Below are 25,127 nucleotides of genomic sequence, written 5' to 3' on the forward strand. Positions count from 1 at the left end.
TCACTGATTGTAGGAGGCTGGCCTGGGTTGTAGTGAGTACCACAGGTACTTACACCTTATAAAAGGTTCAGTTATCCCTTATAAGTGTATGTAGACAGCATCTAGAAGCCAGGCTCTCTAGTGGTAGTGTGGATGAGCAGCCAAGGCCTAACTAGGAGACATGCAAAGCTCATGCAATATCACTACAGTCATACAGTACTTACACACATGAAAGAAAATACTCAGTGGTACAAAAATAAAGGTACCTTATTTTGGTGTCACACTTGCCAAATATACCTTAGAGACTATACTCCCTTACGAGGTAACTAATACACAATATATAAACTAGCATCCAAGATCAGGTAAGTTAACAGTTAGAAAACAGTGAAAATAGTGAAAACCACAATAGTTAGAAAAATAGCCTGGGGGAAACACAAACTATGTACTAAAATAGTGGAATGCGAATGCTGGTTTCCCACCTAGACAAGTGTTGTGTGTAGAGGGGCGCTGGGAGTATTAGAAAACACCAAAAGTAAGTATTAGAACCCACCTCAGAGCCCAGGAAAGTAGGAGTAAATCATGGGAACTTTGCTAGAACACACAAGAAGTTGTGATAGAAGATAATGCAAGAACCAGAAGTGACTGCAAGACACCAACGATGGATTCCTGGACCGGAAGATCTGTGGAAGAAGGGGACCAAGTCCAAGAAGCACTGAAGAGTCCAGGGAGAACAGGAGCCCCTGCTAACCTGGATAAAGGGTCAAAAGAAGAACCACAGGTGAAGAACAACAGTCAGTACTGCACCCAAGAAGACGGTTGCGGGTTCCTGGTTGGTGCAGATGATGTCCCACGCCGCATGGATGGTCGCAGTCTGGATTGAGTTGCTGGATTCCGCCAACAAGCCTTGGCATGCGCATAGCTTGAGGTGGGTGGAAAATGATGTTGCCTGGGACCAGGAGGGACCTGGTGGCATCTACCAATGAGGGGAAGCTGGAGAGGGCTCTCAGCAACTCAGAGAGCCCCCACAAGACCAGAGAGCGCGCACAGGAGTCCGACAGCCCGGGGACAAAGAAGGTGCAAATGGAGGCCCACGCAGCACGACACAAAGGGATCCCACGCCGCTGGAAAACCACTCAGGAAGCTGTGCGTCGCAGGATGGAGTGCTGGGGGCCGGAGCTGTGCTGTGCATGAACAACTTTGTGGAAGGTCGCACACAAGCCTTGCCAACTGCAAATCATGCGGTGCATGGGGGTACTGTCTTGCGTGGAAAGGCAAGCTCTTACCGCCACCAAAGTTGGACACCTGGACCTTTGTACAATCAGGGTCACTTCAGTCCAACACCCGTGTTGCTGGATCCACGCTCATCGTCAAGAGAGGGGACCCACACAACCGGTGGTCGCTGCAGAGGGGTGCCTGCTGAAGCAGGGAAGTGACTACTTCACTTCAAGGGAGATTCCTTTGTTTCTTCTGGTGCAGGCTGAAGACAGGCAGTCCTCGGAGGATGCACGACCTGGAAACAGTTGAAGTTGCTGGCAGGAGCTGAAGATGCAATGTTGCAGAAGTCGTATTTGCTTCTTTATTGAGTTTGTAGAGTTCCTGGAGCGTCTAGATGCAGCTTTGTCTGTAGAAGATCAAGTAAATGATGCAGAGGATTCCTGCTGGAATCTTGCAATCCGAATCTGCAGAAACACCCAGAGGAGAGACCCTAAATAGCCCTGAAAGGGGGATTGGTCAGATAAACGGGTATGCACCTATCAGGAGAGGGCTCTGATGTCACCTGCTGGCACTAAGCACTCAGATGCTCCCAGAGTGCCCCACCACCTTGGAATCCAAGATGGCAAAACCCAGGGACACTCTGGAGGAGCTCTGGGCACCACCCCTGAGGTAGTGATGGACAGGGAAGTGGTCACTCCCATTTCCTTTGTCCAGTTTCACGCCAGAGCAGGGACTGTGGGTACCTGAACCAGTATAGGCTGGAATATGCAAGCAGGGCACCATATGTGCCCTTCAAAGCATTTCCAGAGGCTCTAGGAGGTTACCCCTCCTATGCCTATAACACCTATTTCCAAAGGGAGAGGGTGTAACACCCCTCTCCTAAAGGGAAGGCTTTGTTCTGCCTTCCTGGGCTTGAGCTGCTCAAGCAACAGAAGGGCAGAAACCTGTCTGTGAGGTGGCAGCAGCTGGGGCTGCCTGGAAAACCTGAGAAGGCTGGTCTGGCAGTACTGGGGGTCCACTGTGAAGGCCCCAAGGTGCATGGAATTGTGCAACCAATACTAGAATCAGTATTGGGGTACAATTCCCAGTTGTTAGACACCTTACATGGCCATATTCAGAGTTAACATTGTGAAGCTGGACATAGGTATTGACCTATGTCCAGTGCACACGCAAAATGGTGTCCCCGCACTTACGAGGTCCGGGAAAATGGCCCTGGACAACGTGGGGTCACCTCTGCTTGTGCAGGGGTGCCCTCACACACATACTTTGCACCCAGCCTTCAGGTTTGGAAGGGCTGACATAAATGAGACTTATAAGTGACCTGGTGCAGTGTACATGGCAGTGAAAGGGTGCACTGCAATGGCAGTCCTGTACAAGCCTTTGCCTTGGCTCCCTATGGGTGTCAAAAGATATGCTGCAGCCCATAGGGACCCCCTGGAACCCCAATGCCCTGGGTTCCTGAGTACCATATACTAGGGACGTATAAGGGGTGACCAGTATGCCAATTTGGGATGAAATACTGGGTTACCAGTATGCAGTGACAAATTTAAGAGGAGCTGGAGCATAAGCACTGGGGCCTGGTTAGCAGGATTCCAGTGACTCAGTCAAATACACTGACCAAAAATGGGGGTAACCGTGCTAGAAAGAGGCTACTTTCTCACACTGATCGTTTTCTGAAAAACGAATATGGAAAACAATAAAGTAATCCATGTCAGCTAATTAATTCCTGGTTATGTTTCTCATGTTCTTCTTAATCGTGCCTTCCCTAAAAGTGTTAGCTATTTCCAGGATGATGTGTTTCGGCATTTTTTTTGCATGTAACATACTGCTCTTGTTTGGTACATACTTTCAAGTTACTTCTCCAGATGTTTACAATGGACCAGGATTGAGAGCACTGGAAATGAAGCTTCTCACAATAACTCTCAGTGGGTCAGAAAGGTGCTCAGAATACATGGTCATCCAATCCTTGGCCTCTCTGCAGAGCGCACTAAGCAGTGTTCACATATCCCAGTAGCAACTGGGATTCTGTGCAAATGTGTGGGAATGAGGTACTGTTATCAGAATATTAACATGGATAAAGTAAAAAAAAATACAGTGCTTACAGGTGAGTGAGTGCGTTGTGTGTGTGCGGGTGGTGAAGGAGATGCGAGGAAGTGTATTCAGGAGAGAGTGAAAGCAAGGTGCTGAAGAGGACAGGGATGAAGTCCAAAGTATGGATGGAGGAGATGGAGAGAAAAATGACACGCATGCAGGGCTGGACAGGGAACCCAAAGCAGCCCTGGCAAATTTAGTCAGACCAGCCCCCATAGGGTCCATAGCGAGCGAGCCTGACCACAACAATGGGGTTTGAGGGATTCTCTCCCTCCCTCATCCCCCCACAAAAATCTGGAAAAAATTGTAATAGTGATGCATTCTACAACACATTTTTAATTCTATATTGAATTGTATTACTTTTTAAAATAGAGTAAATGGTGACCTTACAGTGCACCAGGATGTAGCAATCTTTATCGGGGATCTTCAATAATTCCCTTACCATCACCCTCTAAAAGTGCCTCTCATCTCTCCAGAGACCCTCTATCACCTGTATTTAATTTGTTTTTATAGCGCCTCTCTTACCAACATAGGGTGTTGGAGCACTTTACATCACAAACACATACAGAGACAATGAATCACACCTGTGTAAATCAGTGCACGGAAAATCTTGACAAAAGGGACTACAAGGTGTAGGATTCACATGTCATCCATACTGGTAGCATTTTTGAGAGTCCTTGGGCTGGGGAAGCATAAACTCAGGATTCAGAATGTAACACAGTGGTTAGGGTTGACTTTACTAAGAACAATGTATTTATACCCAAACAAACCCTTTTAGCAAAATTAGGATAATCAAAGACTGGGGGAAAACATAACTTTCTTCCCAGTACCATGCTGTTTGCAGAGTTGACTTTGCTAATAATGTATTTCTACCCATACAAACCCTTTTTCACAAAATTAGGATAATCAAAGACTGGTAAAAAAACATAACTCTCTACCTTGTTCCATGCAGTTTACGTGCAGCTCTTTGATGGCAGTTCATAGTTCACTGTGCTAGATTATTATTGTAACTTATTAAATGCACAGTAACAAAGGAATCCCTGTGACAAAGCCGTATCCGTTTTAGCTATGTACATAAAATACTATTCTGTGATCTGCATAATACACTTTCTCTGCAGCAGGACTATTAACCCTCTGCGCTAACTTAGATGAGTCAAAACTGTTACTAGACTAAACCCTGATCTCTCTCTCCGGCAGGTGCATAAATCACCAGTTATCTTGGCACTTTTATTGTTGCCTGAAAATGCTAGGTTATGCAAGGAACTGAAGTGCTTTTAAAACCGTTGCATTCTTACAAAACTGCCCCCCAGTAACAAAAGCAGCCCCTCATCCTTCCAGTCTGATGCCTGGTATGGCCAGTTCGGGCTGGCACGCACATCTAACATAGAGTGAACATAACAGGAGTGGCAGAAATATTTTCAATATAAATTATTTACCACACATTAATTGTTATTACTCATTTACCTTAAACAGATAACAACCATTGACAAAGCCAATAGTCCCGGCTGGTTTAGATGTATGCCAATTGCTGTGTTAGATATCTGGGTGTAAACATAGAAAGCTCAGAGAGGCACCAAAATACCGGCTGGGTGGAACACTAAAAACACCACAGAAATGTAGTTAAAGTGTGAAGGCCACGCCCTTGATTACCTTAGGGTCCAGAGAAATCAAAACCATAAGAACTAAACATTTTCAGACTATAGAGTGAAACAACAACGTTTAAGGGAGGTGTTCACTGACATCACTCACAGGGACTGAGGTGCGCGCCACCTTCATCATGTTATGAACACATCTAAGCATGCTTTAGGGAAAGACACAAGGTGCCCCCTGACTGATTCAGGTGGTAAACATGAGGTGAACGGGAGGAGGCGCTACATTCGCCTCCTGACTGAAGGTGCTCAGGGCTCTTACCTGGCTGGTGGGATGTGGAGTGATGGCTGGGGGTCAGACCCCGGGTCTGCTGGCCCTCACACAGCTCTCCGGGCTCAGATGCGGCCTCGGCTCGGTGTTTACAGTCCAGTGAGCTCTCTGCCGGCTGCTGCCCGGCTTGCAGTGTAAGCTGAAGCCTTGTGGGCACTGGTTCACATTCCGTCCCCGGGCTGCAGTGCAGGGAGCGGCGCGCGGGCTGCAGTCCTGGGCCTGGCGCGCGGGCCGTAGACCTCTGTTTATGAATGGCTCAAGGGCACAATGACGGCGACCACCGTAGAGGGGACCGCCCCGCTATTTTGGTTAAGAAGCACATTTCTAAATCGGTGACGTAGTGTTCTTCTGATATGGTCGAGAATCTTAACTTGCCAATTTAAGTCGACGTACTTAACTCTGACCTTAGTACAGGAAGCCATTACTGCTATTATTAGAAAAGTGACGTACTGTTGGTGGCGTCTTCACTTGGCGTGTGCGGACAGCCACCAAAAGTCAGCAAGCAAAAACCTCACTCAAAATGACCCTGAAATGTCCCAACCCATCAACGTCCCTTTTTTCTACTTTTAAGCACATATTTTGATTTTTTTTCCTCGTTATAAATGTACAACATCCTCTGCTAAGATCACTCATGGGTCGGTTCTAGGCCTGGAGTAACCGCTTTCTGTCCATCTGTGTGTAGGTGCCCGGTAGGAAGCATGCTTAAAGGCAGCCAGTTCTGTCCTCTGTAGTGCTTGTAGAAAGCTGGCTCTGTATATACTATACCTAAGTAAGGTGTAGTGTGCACAGATTACAGGGGTTCCCCAGAGACTTAACAGAGGCTAAAGTAAATAATACTAATGCTCTCTTTTGTGGTAGTGTGGTCGAGCAGTTAGGCTTATCAGAGGGTAGTGCTCAGCGTTTGTCGTACACACAGTCGAGAAATGAGGCACACACTCAATGACTAACTCCAGGCAAATGTTTTATGTATCAAAAATATACTTTGTTACTTTATTTCTAGAACCAGAACAATCTTAGTTGCAGGCAGGTACAGTTTCAAGAATGTATCACTTTCAAGTATCAAATGCACTTTGTTTAGAATTCACAGGTAAAACAGTTTTCAGGTCAGAAACCCTTTTCAATTTCAAAAGTAGACAGTGCAAGGGGGGGAAAAGTAACAACACAATTTGCAGGTACGTACTTGATTTACAATCCCAGTCTTCGGGGTTTAAGGTGTCCACAGGGCAAAGTTTTAAAAAACACCAAGAGTGCATCACCAGCAACACGGGGGCAGCCGGGTGCAGAGGTCAAAGTTGGCACTGGGTGCCCAATGGGATCCTATGGAGATTGGGGGCACTTAGAAAGAAACAGCTTGCAGGTAAGTACCCGCAACTTCTGGGTACAGACCTCTGGAGTTTAGAGCAGCACTGGGGGAGCCAGAGGTCAGCACCAAACACACACCCTCAGCGGCACACGGGCGGCCTTTTGCAGGGTGCAAACACAGTGTCAGGGTTCCCAATGCTTTCCAATCGGGGAACCCCAGGGGTCACAAAGATGCTGCAGGGTTGGCTGAGTAAAACCAGTGGCTGGGCAGGTAAGTATAGAGGCCACTGGATTTTGCTGACCCGTCGGCCGAGTTCCCCAAGGCCAGGGGATTGCAGGTGCAGGGGTACCTTTCGATGTTGGGAAATCTTCACCGGATCTGGTCGTGGTCAGGAGGGGTCAACCCAGGGTGGACTCGAGGTCAGCATAGCCTGTAGACCTGCTCTGATCTGGTTGGCCACCTGGATGTGGGCCCTGGGAGTTGGGTGCAGAGTGGGCAGGACTTGCGGATCTGGGGTGGTTCAGGAGTCCTCTTTGCCGGTTCCTTTGTGGACAGGGCTGCTGTCCTCAGGAGATCTTGGTCCTTCGGTAGGCAGGCAGTCCTCTGGGGTTTGGTAGAGGTCGCTGATCCTGCAGGACGAGTCGCCTTCTTGTAGCAGGAGTCTTGAAGCTGCAGACAGGCCAGCAGGGCTGGGACCAAGTCAATTGTCCTCTGGAGTCTTCTTCTGCTGATGTGGCTCTTCAGTCCTCCTTCTTCTTTTCAGGTCACCAAGAATCTGAAAAGCAAGTTTAAGGGGTGCCCCTTAATACTAGATTTAGGGGAGTTACAGGGCTCAGTGGGCAGTAGCCAAGGGTTACTGTCCCTGAGGGTGGCTACACCTTTCCTGTGACCACTCCCTTTGGGGAGGGGTCACATTCCTAACCCTATTGGCTAACACCCTCCAAAGCAAAATGGAGGATTCTGCCAGGAGTCACCTCAGCTCTGGGTACCCTAGAGGTGGTCCCAGCTGGTCTGGACACTCCTACTCGTGTTTACTACTTTTCCCGCCAGACCTGCTGCCAAAAGTGGGGCCTGGTCCGGGAGGCAGGCATCTCCACTAGCTGGAGTGCCCTGGGGCAGCGTAACAGGACGCTGGAGCCTTTGATGCTCAACGGCAAGTGTTGCAGTTCCTGCAGGACAGAGGTGTGAAGCACCTCCACCCAGTCAGGCTTAACTTAGAGGCAATGTGTAAAGTATTTATGCAAATCATCAAACAGTAATAAAGTGAAAAACAACACATAAAAGGATCCCACACTAAGGTAGAAAAATAGAATGATTTTTATAAATAAAGCAAGACCAAAACAACAAATATCCATTTAGTAGAATCGGAGATATGCAATTTAAAAGATTTTAGGGAAAATAGTGCCAAAAAGCACAAACCGCCAACTGTGAATATCTGGACACACCAAACTGGGACAAAGTCACAGTTCATGCCAACCACGATGGATCGTGGGCTGGTCATAAGAACCCAGTTAGGCCCACTCAAGAAAGCACCTTAAATTCTGGTTTGCAGAGCGTTGCAGGGATCTATGTTGAAGAGTGCAGCACAGCCAAAGTAATGCATCAGTTCTGAGTTGCTGTGAGGCTGAGGTGCAAGCTCCTGTGTCAACATCAAGGATGCATCAATCAGTCGAGATGATGCGTAGGTGACAAGGAACTTCGAGACTGCGATGTGCAGTCCGGTATTGTCGTCGTGGCTGCCGTCGATGAGAGATGCAAGGGCATCCATCAAGGATGCATCTTGCAACAGCCATTCTAAAGATGCTGCGGCGATGCATTTCTTTGCAACAGGTCCGATCCAGGCAGCAGCAGAAATGCATTGGTTCTACTTGAAGTTGTGCCATGCAGAAGAGGAGAAGCGTCGGTTCCACTGGATCTACAGAGGAGGGCAGAGCACCTTAAGCCCACTTCCAAGGGTCCAGGTCTGGGATGGCACCCCAGGAATAGACTCACAGATGGCAGAGTCCCAGTGGAGGTGTGAGGTTGTTGGAAGTCTTTTGTGTCCCTGAGCCATCAGATCAGAAGGCCAGCCAACAAGCCCTTGGTGTAACTCTAGGTTGAAAAGATGCAGGTCCAGTCCTTCTCACTCAGGCAAGAGGGCAGCAGACATAAAAACTGAACTGGGTGCCCTCAATGCCCTTTCTTATTGAACATTTGTTTTTGGTGGAAGGGGCTGCTGTGTGTGGTAAGGGTAGTAAGGGAAGTTGGGGAAATGGTGAAAGGGACTTTTTTGTTTGGGGAAGGGCCTGTGGCTATTGTGAGTGGAAAGGGTGGGCTTTCACATAAAAAAATCAATGGGCTTTAGTCTTTTCTTTGTCACTATCAGTCTTTGCATTACTAGTTAGCGCACTATAGTATTGTGGTCTTGTGACAAGAGCAAGATGAGATGCTGTTTGCTGAAATTGTGACACATTACACTGTACATAAAACTTCCTTCTACACCTCCCTACTTGAAGTCCCTTGCCCTGCATTTATTCTTCTTTAGGTTACTTACCTCTTCCTGCAGTCCAGTAATTATACCACGCCACCAGAGTGGCATTGGGAACAGAAAAATGGCTTATTCTGTTTCACTTTATTGCCTGATGAGGTATGCTGCAACTAGTCAGTATGATACTGTATACCCGTTAGTTTAGTTATTTGCCCTTGGCCTACCCTCTGTAACTATTGACCACTAATGGGGTCTGCCAACAACCTACACAAAAATCTCAATCATCTACCTCTTCTTCCCAAGAACAACTTCAACACAAAGTTATTAACTAGTGATTCTTACCTAGAAAGATTAAGCAATGTCTCCTGCCTCCGTCAATTTCCCTATACCTTATTGCACGGTGTCCAAAAGGGCCTTCTTAATTCTGGTGGTAGTAGTGGGCTAGTACTAACAGGGAAGGTATAATAAAGCAAGGTCCCACCCCCACCTATCTTGAATGAGTTGAACTCCAACTGTAGCATTAATCAGAAGGATTATCCATCATAGGCAACAAGACTGAAAGAAAACACAGTTAGTGGATAATCAAAGACTGAGACCAGACCACCATGACAAAAAAGTCATATTACAAATAACTAGCAGAAATAAGGTTTAAGCAATCAAGGAAGCTAGTAACTATTTAATTTATTACAAAATTAAAAGTAAACTTACAAAAACCTCAAGTCAGGACTTAGCAGATAGATTTTATAAACAACACAGGTCCTGAGTCTCAAATGTAAAGTAAGTGACATTTTTGATGTTACTTTACTATTGTAGTGTAAGTTTACAACTAGTAACCTTTCAGTCACTAAGTTTATGAGTAGTAATTTTGCAAGTAGTAAGTAACCCCAATTGCTTCTAAAAGAGTTACTATTATTACTAGTTAGTTACTACTCATAAAATTACTACTCATAAAGTAAAGTTACTGGTCATACAGTTACTCTGCAAGAGTAAACTTCCACCAAAAGTGTAACTTTACCTTTGTGAATCAGGCCACACATGGCACACAAGGACTACATATCATGAGGCAGACATTGTTCTAACTATGGCCCTGCACAATGAGAGTGGTGTCCCTTTCATACCTGGGAGGGCAAGTAGGGCTGGCATGGATTACTGTTTTGGTAAAAAGATCCCATAACGTGAGTTGGTGTCACTTTAAACACATCCATCCCACCAAGTGTGTGATCCATTTATGGTGTAAATTCTTATATCACACCTCAATAGATCACACAATCTTGAGGGAGAGTTTTAGAGGTTTGATGAATGGATGGGAATGGGGAGTTGGGGAAAGGTGAGGCAAAGACAACATTCATCAAGTCAATGAGCAGTACATTATCATCACATCTGTTGTGCGAGAAAACCAAGGAATGACACAGCTCAGTTACTAAATGCATTGCAAAATGTTCTTCAGCCCCACAGTCCCAAGTTAGATAATTGATCTAATATCTAGATTTCAAAAATACAAAATAGGTACGGCCCACACAGTTCTACAAATTGTTAATGTTAAGGAAAGAAAAATAATTTTGTATATAAATGTCAAAATGGACAGCACATCTACATTCTTCTTCTCCGAATGTCCTTCTTCGGTGCAGGAATGAACTGGTCCGGTAAGCAGGAGTGTTATGGGGCTTTCTTGCAGAAGAGGAAAAGGCCTGTGGAATGCCAATAAGTAAATATCAATATTGTAGAGTCAAGAAGAATCTAAACGTCATGGTGGATAAGGACCAAGAGGGCAGACCATAGGTGGATGCAGTCATGTGTGACTAACTGAGAAGTGAGGACAATCTTTTACCACCAATCCTAGACAAGCAGCTGCATGTTCCTGGCTGATCAATCTCACAAATGTCAGTTGTCATAACATTTAGTTGTGCGCATCATGTGACCTGTCCAGTAACAGCCCTCCCAGACCACAACCACTTAATAGTAGAGCTCATCCTCAAATTCAGAGGGTTCTCCCAGAAGTTGATCAGCTAACACACTTGAGTCTGACAAATTTCCTTCATCCTCCTCTTGTGCTGTTCTAGGAACAATGTAACCTTGTTGTGTGACATGTTCATTTTCATCATGGTCACTGTCTACCTGTTTTCAGGTGAAACTGGTTCTTCTGACTGTGAAAACTGCACCAGCTGCATTGCTCAGAAGACATACTGGCTACCGGACAGCCAGATACTTTGTTGCATGCCTGCTGAGCTGTGGCCATTGTCACATCTTCCCATAACAATATACCAATAGAGTTTGATCCGGATAGGCTTGGACCATCCTCTGAATGATCATTGGTGCTGCCACTTGCTCGACCTTGGTTGCCTTCGCCTCTGCACATGCCTTAACCCTTTCACTTGAAACCAAGCCACTGCAGTGGATGGGTCTGATTCTTCTGTTGCTGATGTTGCTGGTGATAATGCTGTTGGCTGTGAAACAACAGCAGTTCCCTCTCTTGAAGTTGGAGGCTGCACAACAAAACTTCTGCCCGGCCCTCTAAATTCCAGCCACTCTTATTCCAGGTATCTCACTTGATCAACAATCTTAGTCTTATAAAGTGAAATATCTGTGTCTAAAAAAATAGTGAAATTGGCCAGTATTTTTTTGTACCCTGGATCAAGTATCGTGGCACACATGCACTCTTTGGAGGACAAGGTCTCTCTTTGCATCTGTGGTTTAACAGCCAAGCGAACGATTATGCTCTGAACCAACTCATGCTTCTTTTTTCACACTGGCGAACCTTTCCCCACCCTATTCAACTGGTCCTGTAGCAGATGCAACAACAAGGTTGCTTGGTTCATTGTACTGTCCTCCTTGCTGACTTCCGGTGTGAAAACCTCAAAAAGAAGTAGCATTTGTGTCAAGAACTTGACTAGCAACGTTTGTCCACCTCCATTGCCATGCATTTCCGAGTTACATCCCCTCCTCTTTGAAGAACATTGTCGGTGATCGGTCTTTACTGTTGCAGACATTGCAACATGTAGTAGGTTGGGTTCCAACATGTTAGCCCTTTCTTTATGAGAATTTTAACCAGTACTCTATTAGCACACTGAATGATTCTGAGCTGCTTCCAGGCTTAAAAGAATAACTGAGATGAGTACTGATTCTTTGGCATGTGGCCAGTATGTTGCTGAGTATGTCTTCTTCTTTTGAGAAAGTCCTGCACAATCAGTTTGATGCAATGCACCAAAGGCAGAACCCTGAAATAGCCACTGCCTTCAGTGTCCTTGACTATAATACTGCCATTGTCCTGGCAACAAATCCAATTCTGAGACCTCTGGTTCAAAGGCATTCAAACACCTTGCTCCTAAACTCTTCCAAGATGTTGCAGCTGTATGGGATTTCTCCAGACCGAATAACACCACTATTGCACTCCGCCCAATGCCCTTAAAACTTTCTTCAGCTCCAAGACCTCCAGATAGCTGTTGCCCCACAAAAGAGATCCAGTGTGCAGTGATACACATGTAATCAGTTGCTTGACAATTGGTCCACATGTCTGATGTAAGGTGGATATAGTGAATAGCACTCTGCTGCATAGCTAGGTCAACCAATTGCAGCACATCTGATGGAGCATTAGAACAGCAACTCTGTCGAAACAGGTGCCGCTGTGAACCTTCTATTTCGTGCAGATGGCTGGCACAAATTGTAACTCTCCCACTCCTTCCATAAAGAAGGGGAGTAAAGGGGAGGTCCAGCACTAACATTTTAGCCAGCTTCCCGTTGTACAAACATGTCGTTGGGTGGTTGCGTTTGTAGGGCCCCTCCTGCCTAAGCATGCCATAATAGTAGTTCAGATTCTTTTCTTTTGTGGTGCCACTGACACATGAGACTTCCGGAGAGAACCTGGAGGTGGTAGACTTAATGTGCGTCTTGGGGGAATCATTGTATATGGAGGAGGTATCTGCATTTGAGTCTTGTGCAATTTGGAGGTTGTTGATGCAGGTGATGCTGGCCCACTACAGGGCACAGGGCTGCTTTGTGTAATGCTGTCATCCTCTTCTTCCTCATGGCCACCTTATTTTTGTATCACTGTGCACTAAGCTGCTGCCACTCTCTGATCACCACCACCAGCTATCTTTTTAGACGCCCCTCCCACCAGATTGTGTGATGTTTTCTCAGATGGAACGCTTGGCCTCCAGTACCGTAGTGCAAACCTGGCTTGCCTAGACGAACGTTTACGTGGCAAATGGAACATATTGCAATGTTATTCTCATGCATGTTAATCATGAAGGAATTCCAAACTGCGGAGGAGAACTTTTTTAGTGTGCTGCTACCAATGGCTAAAGAACTGAAGGTAGGTGGCTGTGTCATTTGCCTCTGAAGGGCATGCTTCAACTGTGGCAGTCATGGATGCAGGTCTTGACGGGGGTCGTACAAATATGAAAGCCAGTCGTGGTGGTGGTGGAACCACATCCCTCTGAGCAGGTTGAATAGGAGAGGTCATCTTGGTGTCCTCTGAGCCATCCTCCATACTGACAGTCACTGGTCCAACATCATCACTGTCACTTTCCACAATTCTATGACTGTCTGGAACTTTCGGTATCCCTTGTCTCTTGGAGCAGGTCTCGTACTTGGCTGGGGTCCAATTCATATCCAGATCATCAGAAGAGGGCTTGGATAGGATGATGAAATACTCTTAATTTTCTTACTGGATATCGTGAAGCCAGTGATTGAAGAACAACATCTTGCTCAGGAGGAAGCTCAAACTACTTTTCTTCTCCTACTTCAGGAAGTGCTGTTCCTGGCTGCGCCTCCTGTTGTTCAATTTCCTGTGATGATTGGGTAAAATGTTGTGGCTGAGACAAATCCAGTTCAGACTCACTGCTCGTTGCCATGACTGCTGTGGCTGCAGCACTGAGAGACATGGGCTCAGGCTTAGCCTTAGGTTGGGGTGGTGCTGATCATGATGTGGGAATGCTGCTGCTAGCCTTTTGCTGCTCAGAAGAGAGTGCAGCTGGTACATCACATTTCCTGAAAAAGGTGGAGGGAAGCACACCATTGGTGGCAGTATCCTTCTTCTCTTCCTTACAGGCCACTTTCGTGACAGGATCCCTCTTTTTTTAGGGCCATCTTCAAGTACTTTCTTAGCTCTGGCAGTTGTCACTCAGCTGCAGAAGCAGAGGAGGGCTCAGGTGGTGTATGTGTCACTGCAGGCTTTCCGTCTGGCTGTACTGTCTGTGATGATGTCTCTGGTGCACATAAAAGCAAAGAAACAAGAAAAAAATGCATTGAAACGTGACAATTGCAGTTTGAATGTTCAGACAATATAATTTAGTGAGGTCACATCCTAATTAACAATAGTGTATCCTTTCCAAACCATAGCAAAATATATCAATGACATACAGATTGGAAAGGGTACTTTATGTGCCTCTTAAGCCTATGCGATGCTTGTGGCAGGCAGGAGTTTCAGGGGAAATAATTACTCCTGGTGCACACCTATGACCTATGATAGCCACGACCTGCAGGGGAAAAATGGAACTAATCCTTAAAACAAATTAATGCTGGTGTGCGACTCGGGCCTACTGCAGGCAGGAGGTGTAGAGGAAAATGGAATAAAATTATTGCTGATGTGTGCTTATGGGCTACACCAGGCAGGCGGTGCAGGGGTGAAATGGAATAATCCTTAAAATAACTATTGCTGGTGTGCACCTATGGCCAACTGCAGGCAGGATAAAATGGAATAATCCTTAAAAAAATAATCGCTGGTGTGCGCCTATGCCTAAAGGCAGGCAGAGGGTGCAGGAGGGAAAATGGAATAATCCTTTAAAAATTATTGCCTTTGTGAACTTGCGACCTATGATAGGCACGGGGTGCATGAGGTAAACAGAATTATCCATAATACATTATTGCTGGTGTGCACTTATGGCAGGGAGGGGGTGCAAGGAAAAATCTAATATTTGGAAAAAATCATTGCTGGTGTTTCCCTAGCACATATAAGAAATCACATGGGAGGCAAGGAGGCGCAGGAGAAAATGGTAAAAAAGCATAAAAATGCACTGTATGTACATACTACAATCATGCTCAAGCACATTAAATACACATCAGGCAAAAAATAAAAAATGAACAAAAAAAAAGGCAAAGACCCATTCTAACAATGTACATATAAACAATGGCTTTCAAAAGTGGAAACACATACAGGCCTAAAGCAAAAGCAAAGCACACTGACAACAAAATTGCCTCCAGCCACATGGTCACCACGGGCAAGGGAAAATCTACTCAAAAAGCAGCCCTGTAAGCGCAACCACCAACATTAGAAAGTTGTGCCGGAACGCTTCCTAGCACCCGGAAATCGCATTAGGGGCCACAAAATTTCTGCATGCTTGCAGAAACCGTGTGTTGTTCCTTTTATCATTACGTTGCTTGAATGGGAGCTAAGTTCCATCATGCTGCGACTGGCAGAATTCAGACAGAACTTAGCATTACAAGAATAATGCGGAGTGACCAAATTCAACCAGCTCCTTAAGTGGAATCACCCAAAACAAGCATGTTTGAGAATCACAAGCTTCATAGTGCCTGTTAGGGAAAGAGAGACCACCATCCACTGTTACTGAAAGCAAAGACCCCAGTGAGTCACAAAGCTCAGCTAACCCATGGCCATCCTTTATTGGTGTCAAGCCCCCCCTCCTATATTTATGTTTTAACTATTTTAAATAATTGAATTTTCTATGAGGTTTCATTTTAATTCTCTACCTCCAATATTTTCTATGGGAGGGAATTACAATACCAGTGATTGGTTGTGCGTGGTGCTGGATTACTACTTTTTGTAGTAACTTACAATCCGATTCTGTGAATAAGGGAAAAGTGGTAAACTAACTTAAACGTGTAAATTACTTCAACATGTAAATTGATTTTGTGAATCAGGCCCTAAGTCTGAAGTTAGAAATCTTGACCAGGCTATAGTATCTGAGCTAAAAAAAAGTCTTAGGTGGATTCAAATTTTCCAGCTCAGAGCTTTTCCCACCATAACCAATGGCTAAAGTGAGTATCATCCAATGGCTAGCCGACATCGAGGACATTTTTTCTGATCCAACCTGCAGTCTTGCCCCGCAGGGAGATTTTGACTTCCATTCCAGAGACAAAGGGCCTGATTTAGAGTTTGGCAGATGGGTTACTTCATTATACACATAACGGATAAGAATGCAAAAAACTTGTAAAAAGACAGATGGAATATCTGCCACATTTGTAATGGAGTATCCCATCTGTCAAACTCTAATTCAAACAAAAAAGTAGTGGATAGAATGATTTAAATAACCTCAGCCACTGCTAATTACTTGAAGGCCACATCCAAGTCCATCTGTATTTTGCACACCTTGCCACCTCAGTTTGGACCAAGCCATGTGCAAAGCAATCTTGACCCTGCTCATACAAGAACAGTCCTATCAGAAATGCCAGGCCAGCTCCTGCCTGAACTGGAACACAATCAACCCTGGACCGATTTTTCCTTATTATGGCTCATAGGTCAGATTAGCTTGGTTTCTAATGTCACAATGTGCACAGGGCCCAGGTCTGGACATACCTGCCCCACATAGGGCATTGAACTGAATTATACAAAAAAGTGATGGATGGAATACTTGAATTAATGTCAGCCACTGGTAATTAGTCAGGACCACTTCCCAGTCCATTGTTATTTTGTACAAATGCCACCACAGTTTGGATCCAGCTTTATGCAGATCATTCTTGCCGTTCGCCAGTAGGAACAGCCCAACCCAAACTACCAGACCAGGACCTCCCTGAACAGTAACACAAGCAACCCAAGACCAGTTTTGCCATTATTATGGCTCATCAGTCAGGAATATTTGGGTTCTAGTGACATGCGCATGGGACCCTGGTCTGAGCTTATAAATCCCACTTAGAGTGTTTCACTGAATTATGCACAAAAGTGATGGATAGAGTCCTTGAATCAAACTCAGCCACTGGCAATTACTTGGTCTATAACCGAGTGCTCAAGCTGCCTTAGAACATTTTGTTAATTACATTTTGCATGATTTATTAGACCTTTACATGGTTGTATGATTTTATGATATCCTAATCTACTCAGATACTCTAGAACAACCCTATACTAATGTCCATGATGTTCTCTGTCATCTCAGGAAACTCTCTTTGTTTTCCAAAGCAGGAGAATGTCTTTTTGTAGTTCCCAGTATTACGTTTACAATATCTTCGACAATTTCTCATGAAACAACAGAATGCCTGGAGCATATGATTTGCACTGATCACTTACAATAGGTCATTGTTCTCTTCTCTGGGAACATAGCCTTTCGAATCTTCATCTATTCTATTCTATTGGTTTTATTTACAAATGTGGTCTGTCAAGATCCCAGCCGTTTCACTGCTTTCTGTGCAAGATCTCCTACAACATATCTAGAGCATTCAAACTGAAGCATACAATTTTTTCCTGAACGCGCTGGCAAAATATAAACATTTCTCCAATCATGACAGCACCCTCATACCAGAAGGGGGAATGGGTTTGGATGTCCTATATTGTACTATACCTGGTTCACATCCAAAGTTTACAACCCACTTTATAGGTACCTTTAGTGCTACAGGAAAGGAGAGCAGATCAGGCATTGGTCTTCCACTCCCTTTGCATTGGCGTCTACCTAGTCTTTCATGTGTCTTGAATCAAGAAAGCTATTGCATGCACTTCGAGCACACTTCCGTCAGTGTTAGTGGATTTTGTTTATGTTCAACATTGAGACAATTGTTGATTCTTGAGTCCATACCTAGTGGCCTGGAAAGGGTTAAACATTTCAGATCACAGAAACATCTGGGTACCAGCAAACATTCTTAATGACCCTCATCTGGTCAAACCCACTTCTGTTCCTTCTATAACAGATATCCAGCAGTGCCTAATGTAAGCCGATGGGGGCCATCAGCACACATTGTTGAGGAACAATTTATTTTTCCACATCAGACATTTCCACAAGAGAAAAAAAGTGAAAACTGTCAAAAAGGGAGCAAGCAAGAGTGAAATAAAGAGGCAAGGAGTGTCTGGTGGTGGAGTGAAGGCAATGCAGCTGTCAGTGTGCAAATCATACGGACTTTGGTGCTCCCCTGTTGGAGCCGTCTTTAGGTCACGTCAGATAAAATTCTACAATCAATATTGTAACATTCTCCGTAAGAATGACAGAGACAGGTCACATTTTTAAAGATTTATATAATGTGTTAGTAGGAAAAATACATGAAACATGTCATCAATCAGTTTAGCTGCAAGCATGCAAATCATAAGTCTAAAATTCAGTAAAGTTCTATGGAAAATCCAGCATACACTCGCTTTGTAAGAATGGGAAATGGGGGTTCCGGAATACAGAGGAAAATGCATCCCTTTGTAAGACTTTAGACAATGGTTTTCATACATTACTATATAAGTACATGGGTCTCAGGATATGCACCAGTGAGGAACAAGCAAGGAGAAACATTTTACTACAGAATACATGCAAAGATTCTCTCATAATACTATTACATTTAATTAGGTCGCTCTCTATTCAAGCATTATAATGGATATATTGCACAAGCGATAGTCTGAAACAGTTGGGATGTACTTGGTTAGGTACAGCATTGTGAGAAGTCTCTGGGAATGCTCAACACCTATTAGCGTAAAGCTCACAAATTATTTAGAACAAGAAACAATAGTACTAGTCTTGACTTGGTATACTACAACATCATTTCAAGATGGAGGACAGTGTATGCAAAATATGTTAGCGTAAGCTCAGTTTCTAATGTATTAAAGGTAATCAAAATGAAAATCAGCTCTCACAACTCCCCCAGATGATTTCTAAATCATCATTCTATACCTTTATTATAGTACAGCATTCATTCAATTTGTGTTCTTCTCTTTGAATTCATTCTCTCAAGTCCTTCAGTATGTCATAGATATCGTTCTACATTTCTTAATCTTTCAGGTCAAGTCTCTTTCTTTTTCTTCCTCTTGTTTCTGACAGCTTTCAAAACTCACCATCCATCCCATTGCTTTATGAAATTCCCTTGAAAAAGTTTAGAAACATAAGCACACATGCAACACCAATTAGTATAATCAGGGAAGACATTAAAAGCAGCTTCAATATTCCTCCACCTACACTACCAAGCCATGCATGATGTTTGTAATGTCAGTAATGTAATGTTATATGGTTTCCACAAAGTTAATAGGCCTGTGTATTAAGTCACCAAAAACTTCAAAATATATAGAATTTGGGCCTGATTTAGAACTCGGTGAACGGGTTACTCCAACACAGCTGTGATGGATATTCCATCCGCCAAAATCTAAATCACGTAGAAGATAATGGAATTTACATTTCAGTGAATGGGATATCCATCACTGTTGTGATAAAATAACCCATCTTCTGAGTTCCAGATGAGGCCCAAGTCTTCTTTTATCATCAGCAATTGTTGGTTTGTCCTGCTACCTCATAATACCACATCTTAACCCCCTAATCTTTCAGGGTGATAGATGTTGTCAGTTCCCTGAACATTATCACTCTGATTCCCAAGGATTTTTTGGAAACAGATCTAACCTTTTCATTTGCATGCCCAAGGTGTCACAAAGAAAAGATACGAAAATACATTTTCAAATATTTATTAAAAGATAATCTCCTTGTAAATAAAACATAAGCTGCAATTATTAATCATATGATACACATTGATGTAATAAGCATTGTTAGAATAGTGAAAAACACAAACAATAGAACCATGTTAAGTGTTCCTAATATTACTCCTATCCGTCACTAGTACCTATAAACTAGAGAGAGCATAGTGGGAGTACCCTTCTGCCGGACCTGTTAGAATGATCTAACCCCAGACCTAGGCCTTAGGTGTGAGGAAGCCAGCCTAGTGCATTAACTAATGCACCTGTCTAAATGTGCAGCCTGCACATTTCTCTTGCACCAGTATCTTCTTCCTCAGGATGGAGGTTGAACCAGCACGGCTGCATCTCAGTCACAGCTCACAGCTGTTCCATGATAACTTCAGCACAAAGTGCCTCCTGCCGAGTTGAGCATGGATGCTGTTTAAAACATATAAACCCCTGCTTATCGCACTGTCCCAGAGGTGAAGAACAGCATTTTTAGTTAGTCTGCAGGGAAAGAGTATATAACAAGAGCAAAGCATACTATATGTGTGACTCTGGATCTAATTGTGCAGACTACAGGGCAACAATGCCTACCAGGAATAAATGTGTGTGTGGCACATTCTCATGTAAACCACCAAAACATTTGTAAACCACCATCTAGAGGAAGATTCTAAGTTGAAAAAGAAATCTAAAATGGTGTCTAAATGTAAGCCCTAAAACAGTAACTATCAAGCTGTTTATCTATTCTTGAGTTATATTCACAGAATTACCGAGCGTGAATGACTTTGCAAACTATGGCTTCCTTTGTGAGGAGCATATTCAAAACAAGATGGTTTCACATAATCATAGCTCTCATAGCAAGCAATTCCTTACTTTTAACAGTTGAGGCTCCTTCAAAATATGTAGCAAGCCAATCTACTAAGGTGGATACCTTTCTAAACTTAACATTGTTTAATGCCACTCCTAACAATGGTACGAGTGCTCCAAAAATATCATTAACAGTCTGATTAAGGCTTTGCTTACTTTGTTTCATGTAGCGATCAAGAGGAAAATGTAGCTTTGTGTGATAGAGTCTAGGAAAACTAAAGCTGCAACTAGTAACTACCTACCAAGTTGTATGTCAACTGGAAAAAAGCTGACTTACCACACACTTAGGGCCTCATTAAGAGTTTGGTAGGTGGACCACCGGGGTGGACCACCAGACCGCCATGCTGGTGGTCCTTTGAACAGCGCCAGGCTGACAGTTTTAGACCGCCGGATTATGAGTTTCCCACAGGGCTGGCACAACTGGTGTGTGAAGGCAGGGGGCAGAAGAATGGAGCTGTTGCCGGCACGATTGGCATCCTGTGCCCATGCACCATTCCAAGCATGGGACACATTGCGCCCCCAAAAGCCAATTTTCTGATAAGTTATACATCGCTGGCACAAACTCTCTGCATTGATTGAAAATATGGATTGTGCCAATACATTTTAAAGCTGGACAACATCCTGCTTCTTCCCAGATGTGTGGGGCCATGCATGTGCCGCTCCATGGCAGGTAACATGTAATAACGGAAGATTGTCTTCCTGTCACTTGTTATCCAAATGTCACTGGCATCTCTCATGCATCCCATCTTTTCCCATTTAGCTTTTTCTACTTCTGAGCCAGTATGCTGCAATTCTCTCAGCTCACTGGAAGTATGTACAGTATTTAATAGCTATTATTATACAGTATTAATATTATTATTATACAGTATTTCATACATTCTCTCCCACTGCATTACATGGATCATCCATGTGAAATGTGCTTGACTCGAGAGTGCAATATCAGGCGATTTCATCCGCATAGTGATTACCTCTGATGACACAATCATTACAACTCTTGTGCGCAGCACACCTTACCACTGTGATTTCCTTTGGCAACTGCAAAGCTTCCAATAGATTGGAGAAATATAGTCCATTTGGAATGAGGGAACCAGCGGAGGTCATGAACCCTCCCTGCGACCACAACTGCCCAAAATAGTGCAAAACTCCAAACCCATACTGGCTGTCAGTATAAATGGTAACTCGTGAGCCTTCTGATAATATTAAATAATAATCCCAGATTTGTAAAACATGGCAAATCACCCATGAGGGTCTCAAGGAACTGAATTGTAGGCACGGGGAGATTAAATGATGTTCCCAGAATCACAGGATGTTGAGCTGATGCTAAGACTTGAACCTGGAGTCCCCAGCTCCAAAGTCAGCAGCTCAGGCCGTTATGCCACATCCTCTCCCCTTCTGATGCACAGCAGGCTTTGGTAAGGGCAATCAATGTGGCTACTTCTACAGACTGTACGTGGCACAAGTAGGATGTTTCTACAACCCCACTCAGTGTGTATACACCATAGGCAGCTCCCAAAATGTTGTGTCAGTCTCTCAAACAAGACCCATTGACAAACATGGTATGATCAGATTCAGGAAAGGGTACATAGAGTATGTTGGCCCCTGGCTTAGTGCACAACTCGGTAATGCTGACAGTGATGGTCAAAGTTGCCTTCATCATCTCCATCTGTAGTTGGCAAGAGAGAAGCCAGGTTAAATGTGTTACATCTCGTGATTAAGATATTTTAACCCGCCAGGATGATTCTCTCATAGCGGGTTAAGCGGCTGATTGTTAAATGTTACAATTACTGCATCACTATCTCTTCTGTTTGCTGAATGCTAAGGCTCACTGCTACAACGACTTTGAGACAACAGGCAATGCTGCTACTACAGGATCAAGAGTTGCTGAAAAGTACCCAATGGGACGCTTAGTCTTCCCATGGGTCTGTGTTAATTCGGGCAATGCACACCCATCTCTCTCATGGAAAAAGACCACATATTCTTAAGTGTAGTCTGGCGTTCAAAGAAGGGGTGCACTGCAACATAGGTTTTTGAGCTCCTGGAAGGCTTCCATGCTGTTGTCATCCTTTGGTACCAGGTCACTGAGATCAGTGTGCATCAGCCTCAGTAAAGGCTTTGCCACAAAGGAACATTTCATAATCCACTGTCAGCAATAGCCAACCATGCCCAGGAACATTGACACTTCTCTCTGTGTGGTTGAGAACTTCATTTTGAGGACTGTTTCACTACATTCATGGGACACTCGCCTGACTCCCTTTTCTGTCTGATGTCCCAGGGACATGACTTCTTTTTGACAATACTGTAATTTCTCAAGGGAAACCTTGTGCCCATTCTCAGCCAAGTGGTTGGGCAGAGCAATGGTGTCTTGTCTACAGGTTACCTTCATCATCTATGCAATCAAAAAACATCAATGTATTAAATTAGGGTTGAGCTACCTGGTAACTGCAGAGATTCTAGATTCTTTTTGAGTGTCTAATTGAAGTAGGGTGGGCTTTCAGTATAGCCTTGTGGAGCACGACACCACACGCAAATCTTCTCTTGGAACCGAAACTCATTGAGAAACTGGTTCTCTTTGTGAAGAGGAGCCAAGAGCAAAACTTGACAGAGGATAATGACTATGAAACATTTGGCCTCAATAGGAATTTGAAGCAGAATCACAGCAGGATTCAGTACCAGAGGATAACATGGAACACAAATGTAATTAATCTTTTGAAGATTTTGTACAATCCACTGCTTTTTATAGACTTTTTGTAAGGCCATTATTGGTGAGTTACATCGACTCCCGATTACTTTCTTTAGGATGCCCTGATCTATCATGCTTTCCATGGCAGGAGTGGTTCCTGGGATCATCTCGTGTGGGTGGGTTTGAGGAAAGGCTGCATTTTGCCAAAGGTTTTTTTTTAGGGGGTTAGCACCCTCAATCCAATTTCTCTCCCAGCAAAAACCCCAACATCTTCTCTAACTGTGTCTCTCAGATCAGTGGGTAGGTCCTCATTAGTAATAACTGGATACAATCTGATAACAGATTCTGGTGTTTGTAGCTTGAACTCTTCATCAGCTGCTTGGGTCTCAATCCCAACTCCATCCTGTTTACAGTAAATGATGCAGTTAAGTTTGCAAAGAAGATCTCTTCCTAGCAGGTTTATGGAAATTGAATTACAAACTCTAAACTGGTGTTGTTCCTTAGTACCTCCTATTTTTACTGGGACAGGTGTGGTAATCTGATTGGCATGCTGCTGATTGGTGATGTCTACAACTGGGACTTCTTTTCCTGAAAGCGGTAGATTAGAGACCTCGGCTGTTTGAATGGTTAGGCTAGTGGCTCCTGTGTCTATCAGGTAAGATAGTAAATGTCATTAACCTCCCCAACCACATACGGTCCACTCTTGTTCACTTCCAGGATTGCGCCAAGTACGCACTCCACACACAGGCATCATTATTGCTCCTGGTCAAAATTTGTGGAAGTCTCAACTATCATGGGAAATGGAGCATTTTTAGACATCATCAGATTCATCAGGTAATGGGAAATCCCTTAACTGAATTGGAAATGTGGAATCCATGCCTGCATTCGCATAGATCCAGAAGAAGTTTGTGACAAGGCTGATTTTGGGACCTTCAGCCATTAGAGGGGGTCTGGTACTGGGGGAAGCTCTCCTTGCGCTGCAAAATCTGCAGCTGGTGTATCGATCATGGCTGAATCGGGGATTGTAGTGACAATTACTTCCAATGCTCAATCTTGTTGCAAATGTGGCAAGGGACAACCGTTTTCATGTTTCTGATTGCTGATTTTGGGTTGTAGTCCTTGCACAAAGGAGGCGAGGAACTCTCCCATATTATCTCCCAGTGGGCATTAAACCCAATATGCTCCCTGTACACCTGCATCTACAACTCAAAACATGTATCAATAGACTCTTTAAGTTCTTGAGAGGTTTAGGAAATCTTGGTCCAATTTCTCTTTGAAAACCTTAATCTTTAAATGTTTTATGACCTCTTTCTACTTAGTGAAGGTGTATTTGTTCCCACTACCCTAGGGTATTCCTGTATTGGACATTCAGCTGCCCTCTTAAATTCTGCCCACAAGTCCTTTTGGACCGCCGGCTCAAAAAATACATTCAAATCATCCCACAAGGCCTTTAAAATGGTCATGATCAGCTCCATCTGTGTATACCACTTACTGGGATTCAGTCTGAGCTTTGGAAGAGAATTTGTGAAGTGATAGAGATTTGATCAAGACCACAAGACTTGTACATATGCTCCTCCCCCATCTCTCCTGCTTCCTACGCTGCCTCTTTCTTTCGTCTCACCTCAACTTTCTCCTTCCTGTTCTACACCTCCAAACTTCTTGGTTTCATTCCAATACCTAATATTCTCAATCAATTCCCTTATGTGAGCCTTCAACCTTTTAAGTTTTAGCAAATTCAATTTTGTTTTAGCCATCATCATCCTAATATTCTTCTGCAACTTCTTTCTTTGTGTTAAATTGATTCCACACTCATCCGCCACTGTTTCCATTCTCGTATGCACCTCGCACACCACTCTCTCTGCTTCCTTGCTCATGTAAAGTAATTCACTCTCTTTGTTGTGTCCTAAGCTATCCATTCCAACATTCCCCGTAACAATTTCTTCAAATACGGCTTTCAACTGAGTGACACTAAGTCGCTGTGGATTATGTCCTGTGCTTGGTGGGTTGACTGCTGTCACAGTACTAG

General features: G+C 44.1%; 1 protein-coding gene across 1 annotated transcript in view; it reads right to left on the bottom strand.

Annotated features, from left to right (window-relative positions):
• Window positions 1–5,531, bottom strand: part of LOC138249717 (ecto-ADP-ribosyltransferase 5-like) — a 65,456-nt gene extending 59,925 nt beyond the window's left edge. Inside the window, exon 1 of the mRNA XM_069203737.1 lies at window positions 5,197–5,531. The gene's annotated coding sequence lies outside the window, so the exon portion shown is untranslated. The remainder of the gene's footprint in view (window positions 1–5,196) is intronic.
• Between the last annotated feature and the right edge of the window lie 19,596 nt (window positions 5,532–25,127).

The sequence above is a fragment of the Pleurodeles waltl genome, chromosome 8 (genome assembly GCF_031143425.1).
Source record: "Pleurodeles waltl isolate 20211129_DDA chromosome 8, aPleWal1.hap1.20221129, whole genome shotgun sequence".
In the NCBI taxonomy this organism is placed as follows: Eukaryota; Metazoa; Chordata; class Amphibia; order Caudata; family Salamandridae; genus Pleurodeles; species Pleurodeles waltl.